The following is a 7750-nucleotide window of genomic DNA, read 5'->3' as shown; positions in this document are numbered from 1 at the left end:
GTCAACGGAACTTTTATTTGCCATCTGATGGCATTCATTTTGCTGACGTACTTCCGTGACGGAAATACGTCGTGAACGTCTTGGTGGACCCCCGCATAAAACACTTTCGTGTTAAAAATTAGCAGCGTTGCGTGATAGAAAACACGCTCACGCTCCTCCGAGATTTTCTTACCACCGCTTGGTGTAGATAAATAGCTCGCCGTTGTTTCGCCGGCCGGCGCATACATGGCGTGTGGTTGAGTTGTCTAACGCAGCGCGCTGGCGAGCGAGGGGTTGCTGGTTCGAATCCGCGGTCGGGTACTTCAGAATTTTAGATGCGAAGCAGCTTTTGCGCTGGGCTGTGTCCGTAGTTCTATTGGAGACCGTCCCACCTAGATAGCCATCTGAGGCGCGCGCTCGTGCCACGGAGAAGTCTTCTTCCTCTTGTTCTTCGACCACCTTGATGATGATACGTGCAGAGCACTTTAGGGGCCCGGGCTGCCGTATGCTGTCCTAGCTTGACGTAACGCAGACAAAACCATGTGTGTTGGGACGCGCTAGCGCGTTCGGGCCTGTGTAAGGGGCTGGGAAAGGCGCTCTGGCCTCTCCCCCTTACACTCTCTCAGCAATCATATGATGGCGCCGGGAAACGAGATTCTGCAGACGCACGATGAACCCGTTCGGAACGAGTAACAGCAACAGCAGCTACAGTGAATTCATGGTGTGCTGCACCTGCAAGCACGCGTTAACATCGGACAAGGTGCCCGTGATGAATTAAGTCGACCCATGCACTGCTTCGCATCCCTACATGGTTCCCTTTAGTGGGAGATGGTGTAATTTTCTTTTCTTCTGCTTTATTTCTCTCTCTCTCTCTCTCTCTATATATATATATATATATATATATATATACATATCCAGGACATGACGGCGACGGCGACAGCAAAAATCAACCGAGAGTGCTCATATAATAGCTATCGCAATAATAATGGACTTTTTAGTGACAGCAGTAAGCGTGCATGTATGTGCTAAAAAATGCGGGAAGTTTGCACTTAGGCACCGTGAAGCACGGGCCCATCACCGCTCGTACTCCCCTTCGATCGACACGTCTACCTTCGAGATGCGCGGCTTCCCCCTCGGGAGGGCGCAATCCACGATCGGACGCAGCCAGGCTATGCACAGTAGAGCGGAGGTGGCACGCGACGTCTCCGTCGGTGGGCGCGGCTTAGCTACTGCGCGTGCATTGCTTGGCCAGGTGTTGTGGTACCTGGTCGCTAGACGACGCGATGCTTGCTTCTTCTTTCTTTCGATCTTATTTTCTCTGTATCTATATCTTTCTCTTTCTTTCGTTGATGTTCTCTCTGTCTCTTTTTCTTTCTGCACTTCTTTCTCTCTATTCCTTTCTTTCTGTGCTACGCTTTACTATCTCCCCTCCTCCTTTCCCTCCTCCTCACTATCACATCTCTCCTGCTTATTTCACTTCCCTTTCCCACCCACTTGCCACACTATGCTATACAAGTCTATGCTATGCTCTGCTCGCGTTTTTGGACAGCCGAATGGTTAGGACGCTCGCCTTCGTATCGAGGGCACACGGCTTCGAATCCCGCTTCGTGAAGAATTTTTTTCGTCAAGAATTTCTTTCTTTCTTTCTTTCTTTCTTTCTTTCTTTCTTTCTTTCTTTCTTTCTTTCTTTCTTTCTTTCTTTCTTTCTTTATTCGTTCTCTCACCAATCAGGGTTATTACAGGCCGCGCTGGAGCGGTGAGTAGTGGGATTTGACCAAATTCTGTGGCAGATACCCGTTCATGATGATGATAGTTTTCTTGCGGAGCAGGGACGTTTTTCTGCGAGCTTTAACAGCTTCGCTGTTAAATGTTGCAGGCAGTCGCGTTTCTACGCAGTTACACTTGGAAGAATTCTTCTAGCGTGTCTGTGCTCGGAGATTTCCCGCTGCAAAGTTTAATGGAGGTTTGCATGACTACACGTGCAAGACAGTGAGCAATGACACAAAGCTTCTCCCCGATGTGCCGCGGCTGTTGCGAGCGGCGTTTAATCTGACAACGGATTGACGGCATAGGCACAGATGATAACGGTTAACCTTTTACTATCGGCTGGCGATAGCAAGCAATGACTTCTCGTCACATCAGGGAGTAACATCGCGCCGATCCTGTCTGCGCACACGCTGACAAAATTTTCAGGACAGTGGTTGGCGGCTAAACTTCGATACTACTGCTTTCTCATACTTTCTTCGTATGGAATTACCACGTCAAAGAAAAACACGTACGGAATAAATAAAACACGAAAGAAAGCGACATTGGACGGTTAGCGTATGTGCAGTGTTGGGAGGACAAGAAGTAAGAGCAACCTGTTCTATTCTTCAAAATTGGCTAGCGCGAAAATCGACAAGGACTGAGAAGGAACACTGAAGTACAGGACAGCGCCTGTCCTGTACTTCAGTGTTCCTTCTCAGTCCTTGTCGATTTTCGCGCTAGCCAATTTTGAAGATTATGAGCCAACTAGGCCAACAACGTATACTATTAAGCTGTTCTATTCTGTTCCTTCTTTCTTTCACCGCGAGGCAGAGCTGTTGATAAAATACACGAAGGAAAAGAAAAAAAAACTAGAAGAAAAGTAAAACAAGCCAAGAATTGCGCACCTCGCTTGCGATTTCCATCAGTTATGCTAATGCACTCAGGCCGCGTTATGCCATCGACTTACCGCGAGCAAGGCGGGTGGCGACTGTCTTAACAAAGCTTCTTCCTCGGCAGCAACCCTCTTTCGCCCCCTCCGCTACCTCCTTCTACCATGTGGCGTTGCCTCACCTTCTCAGCGTGATTTTCTTTTCTGCGACACGTGCGCACAAACAGAGGGCTGCTTCTATGCATACAAAATGCCTGGGATAGTAAGAAGTCAGAAAGATAGAGAGATATATATAGAACGAGAGAAGAACAAAGCGAGGTAGCTACATAGATTGATAAGCAGCAGAAGCGAGAGTGACAGAGAGAGCAATGCAAAGTGCTGAAAAGAAAGTTACGATATGATTGCGCACAATGGAGGCAGGCCTCTTTTCCACGGCGGAAAGAAAGAAAGCGATTGCTGCGAATGGAGAGGGGGTACTAAAGAACTTTCGAGCGCTAAAAACAGCCGGAAAGTCATTTCAAACACTGCCTATCTTTCTCAAAGTTTCGCTTCTTTTCTTCTTTTCCAGGCTATAGTCTGCAGCCGGAGAGTAAGTAGGAGCAAAACATCTATTAAGACGAGGCAAGACTGTGAAGTGTGCGAAAGCGCGTCTTGGAATCGATCATCTCAGTGGAGTCGCAAAGGCTCTGCTGAGAATCTCTGGCAGCAAAAGGCAAGGCAAGCAATCCGGCTTTCGAATCTTGGGATCGCGCTCTTTTCTTTGGCTGTTTTTTTTTTTTTTTTTCAGAGTCGACATGTTCGAGTCCTCAGCGGGTGCGGATAGCGCTTACAGACGGGTAACAGGGGTCGCCGTCGCCCCATAAACGCAACCGTAAGCAATATGCAAAACACTCTCATTCATGGCCCCGAGCTTCGACACACATCACGACGGGAGAGGGTGAAGGTGCACAAGGGTAGAAAGAAGATGCTTTACTCTCCGAGCGAGTTGAGAGAGGACGCTATAGGAGTAAGAAGAAGAGTCAAACGCACTCGTGGTGCCTTTTGAAAGGAACCTCTTGACTGACACTCAACAGTTGCCCTTCTTTTTTCTATCTCTCGTTTCTTTGCAAGCTGGCTCGGAGGAGTAATATAGACGGACCGGCAGCTGCAATGGCGCGCTCTTCAAAAGGATCGTGCTTGCAGCAGCAGCACAAGACGACGACGATGTTGAATTCTCGAAGACCCCGTGACTCGATTATACACCAGCAATTTCTTTTCACTCCCCTGCCATCGCCCGTCGGATGGTTCTTGTTATATTTTTTTGTTTTGCTTGTTTTTGCTCCTTCTCATAAAGCGACTAGGCTGTTGAACCGTTGTCGCGGCTGTCGCTTGGCGTGTACGCGTTTAGGCCGAATTCTTCCCACCAGCGACCTGTGCAGCTGGCCAGACATGTCGCGCTTGTTTCAACGGTAGGGGATGCGCTCTGTTACAAATGCTCGCTCTCACGCCTACCATGATGATGATGAAATAGAACGAGACTATAATTAACAAAAGAACAAAAAAGAGCACTGACCTGAAGCTGTCGTGCTGAATTTGGGCGAGGAAGCCGAAATACAGCAATAAAAGAAAAACAACAAATGGACAAGGAGGGGTGGCATACCACTATGTCATGCATGTCAAAACTGAGCAGCAGCTAAAGATGATATTTTCACGGTGATCAGAACGGCTGGAAATTCTTAGGTACAAGTCTTAAGTCTCGATGGTTTTCGTTGTGTACCGACGATACCCGATTGATTCAAGAGCTTCCTCTGAAAAGTTTGTACCTATACGCTGGAGTGTATTAAATTTACAAATAAGATACGATTCTCTATATTTTCTGTCTCTCGGGGACCGGAAGTTCGACTGAAGTATGTAAAGCTTGAGCTCATCGAAATTGCGACCTGTCATATTAAAATGCTTTATGATATCAAACTCTGAGCGCATATAAGCAATGCAGGACGAAGAAGAGAAACGCACACCACAAGCGCTCCGTATGCCTTTGTGGCGTGTGTTTCCCTTCGTCCTGCATCGTTTATTTGCGCTCAATGTTTGACATCATAATGCGATGCCAACTAGCCCACTTAGCTACCCTATTAAAATTTTTTTGCCACTGCTTTCAGTAACTACTTCGCCGTGTCCACACGGTGCTATGTGTTCGCAGTGTCTGCGCGAGATTTCTTTTATTGATGCGTTTCCGCTTTACCCACCCAATTAAGCATGCCAACTCATCTCAGCACCCACCTATGCCTTTTCTCCTCCCCTTACCCTCTCCCCTCGTTTTCGCACTTGCCCTCTCCCCCTCCGCCATTGTCGTTGGGCGAGAGTGTACGAAGCATACACATACACTCGCTAAAGCAGGCAGCTGCTGCCTTGAAGAGGACAAGAGCACTTGTCGAAATGTTGGCTCCAGCGACACGCCCTGTTCAAAGAATTGCCATCTAGTATGCAGGGCTATGATGCAACGATTTTGATGAAAGTGCTTTGCTTTATTTCAAGAGAAAGAAACACGACTGCATGCTGCACACTACGATACGTTATTATTGCACAGTGACAACGCCGTGTAGTAGAGGAGATGTGATCGAAAATGCTGGTTTCTTGTTAAGTTTCCTTAGAGAAAGAAGGTAGTTGCGCAATAGCAGGTAAAATGACAAAGCGTAAACTACGAAGGTCATCTTCCAAGCAATATGAAGAAGAATCTAAAAATCGCGTATAAGAAGTTGTCGTCTGCAGTTGAAAGCTAGGATTCGCCGGAAGCACTTTACAAAAGGAAACATAAACCGCATTCTCCGTTTGTAAAACGGAAACTCTATTTGTCTGCAGTATTTCGCAGGCGGCCGATAAATGAATAAAAATAACATGTAGGGACGCGACTCGTAGCAGTGTCAAAGATAAGAGAAAAATCTAGTAAACATCAGTATCCTGATCTCTAGGTTTAGTTACGTCCGCATATTTTACGCAACACCATCTTCACCGCCATACTTTTCTTTGTTGAACTTCAATACTCGCCATAACAAGCCGAGGCGTCTGGTGGTGATAGAGGGAAGGATATCTGAGCGGTGACTATAGAGTCTCACTAAATGTGTGCAGTGCGCTGAAAGCTGTCATGAGCGCGAATGTAGTCATTAGAGCGCGACAGACGATAATATTAGATATGCGTACAATGTTGGCCTAAACTAAAATGCGACCAGTACCTCGTTCAGACGATAGCCCCAAAGCACACGCAACTTCTACGCCACTGTCGGAGCAGTAGCTGCGGCTTAAGTCGCGTTAGAGGTTGCTGTTACAACCCCGCGCTCTGTACTTACGTCGCCGCACGCAGTATTCGGTCGAGACGAGTTGTTATTCAAGTTGGCGCGTACACGGCCGAGAGTGCGTTTCACCTTGCCTAGTGAAAGCAGCGCATGAAACGTCCAAGCTGGGTGTCTCAGGCCGTTACGATATTCGGCGCTTTCGAGGCAGCCCGTAGTTAACGAAACATACTAGGCCAGAGGCACGCGTATCATGGAAACTGTATTCGTTACGTGAGGTGAGCCCGAGTTTTCTCAAACCTGCAACTTCATCTCTTGCTTTGTGTTGCTGCACATTCTTGTTTAGCGTTCTCGAGGACACTTCGTCTGCAGGCACCTAAATGCCGTGCGTATGTCACCCGTACGTCGTTAGCAAGCCGTCTACATGATGTTTGTATGTCGTATATTGTCTTATGATGCTTGTGCGTCGTCTGTAGGTCGTCTTTATATTGTCTGTAAGTTGTTTGTAGGTCCTTTGAAGGACGTCTGTAGGTTGTCTGCAGGACGTCCGTAGGTTGTTTGTAGATTATTTGTATGCTGTCTGTAGGTCGTCTGTAGATCACGTGTAGGTTGTCTGTACGTTGTCTACAGGTCGTCTGTAGGTCGTCTGAAGGTCTTCTGTGGACCGTCTGTAGGTATAGCCAATCGTTTGAATATCTTGTGTAAACTCAAGCCAATGGTTTGTCATATGCATGGGACGTAGTAATTTACTGTTGGTTTCCAATGCATAGCACAGAGTAAGCGGATTGAAATGGTACCGTGTATCATTTGCACCATAAACAGACGACCTGGACATGGATGCCGATATAATCTAGAACTTGAGCATACTTGGATTTTCTACCTCGAATAGCTGGCGCGCTGTCCCAGCTTCCTTCGCACTGCATAGATTTACACAGGCGGCGTACAAGAGCAGGAAACGGGAGTGGCGTCAGTGGCGCCACGTTCAACTTCGGTGCCCGTCCTGCTCCATTCTCGCTGAACGGCCGAGCAGTAAAGTCCAGCCGATACTAAGGCGGGGTTTAAACGAGGGTATTAAAAGCAGGAGCCGCAGAAGAATCCAAAACACACACACACAAAAAAAGACTTCCTTCACAGCCTGGCTGCGGATGTCGCGTCAATTCGGCGCCAAATGCGTGCCGTGCGCACTGCCATGTTTTTAGCACGTTGAACGCTACGATCGCCCTCCCCAGGTCTGGCAGATACCCCTTCTCCACTGCTCCAATAAAAAGAACAGAAAGAAACAGAATGAAAGAAAACAATAAACGGATAGAAAAAGAAAGACGGCACCGGCTTCCGAAAGCAATAGCGACGTGTCTTTTACGAGGCGCAAATTAAAATAAAAGGGCCCTAAGCCCGATCTCATAGGCTTTGGGAAGTATTGCGTTCTCCCTGCGTCATTCCGTAAGCTCGAATTGTGCGGATATTTATGTGCGCCTCATTGTCGACTTGAATATTGGTTCTGCCTAATAAAGCGCCAAGTTTTAATTGTCGTACCGCACCATTCGGAAATAAATAATGTGCTTTTTTTTACGATTCTTACGTTTGTCAGAAATATATACCGGTTCAGTGGGATGCTTATTTTCGGTGCAATGAGAAAATTAATCGGAATGATTGTGGTTACCAAGAGTTCGTGCACTGTATACAAGGGAATAGCGCAATAACACCTTTCATATGAAGAAACAAACATCGCAGCGCTGCTGTGTGGTTTAGTGAAGTACTGGACTACAAAGGGGCGCATGCAACTTAACGTTTATAAATGGAAATCGATCGCGAATATCACGTACTAATGAAGTTCTCCCCTGCCTATGTACCTGATGACATCTCTTTAGAG

The sequence above is a fragment of the Rhipicephalus sanguineus genome, chromosome 2, assembly GCF_013339695.2.
Source record: "Rhipicephalus sanguineus isolate Rsan-2018 chromosome 2, BIME_Rsan_1.4, whole genome shotgun sequence".
Classification (NCBI taxonomy): Eukaryota; Metazoa; Arthropoda; class Arachnida; order Ixodida; family Ixodidae; genus Rhipicephalus; species Rhipicephalus sanguineus.
Note: the sequence above shows the minus strand (reverse complement) of the source record.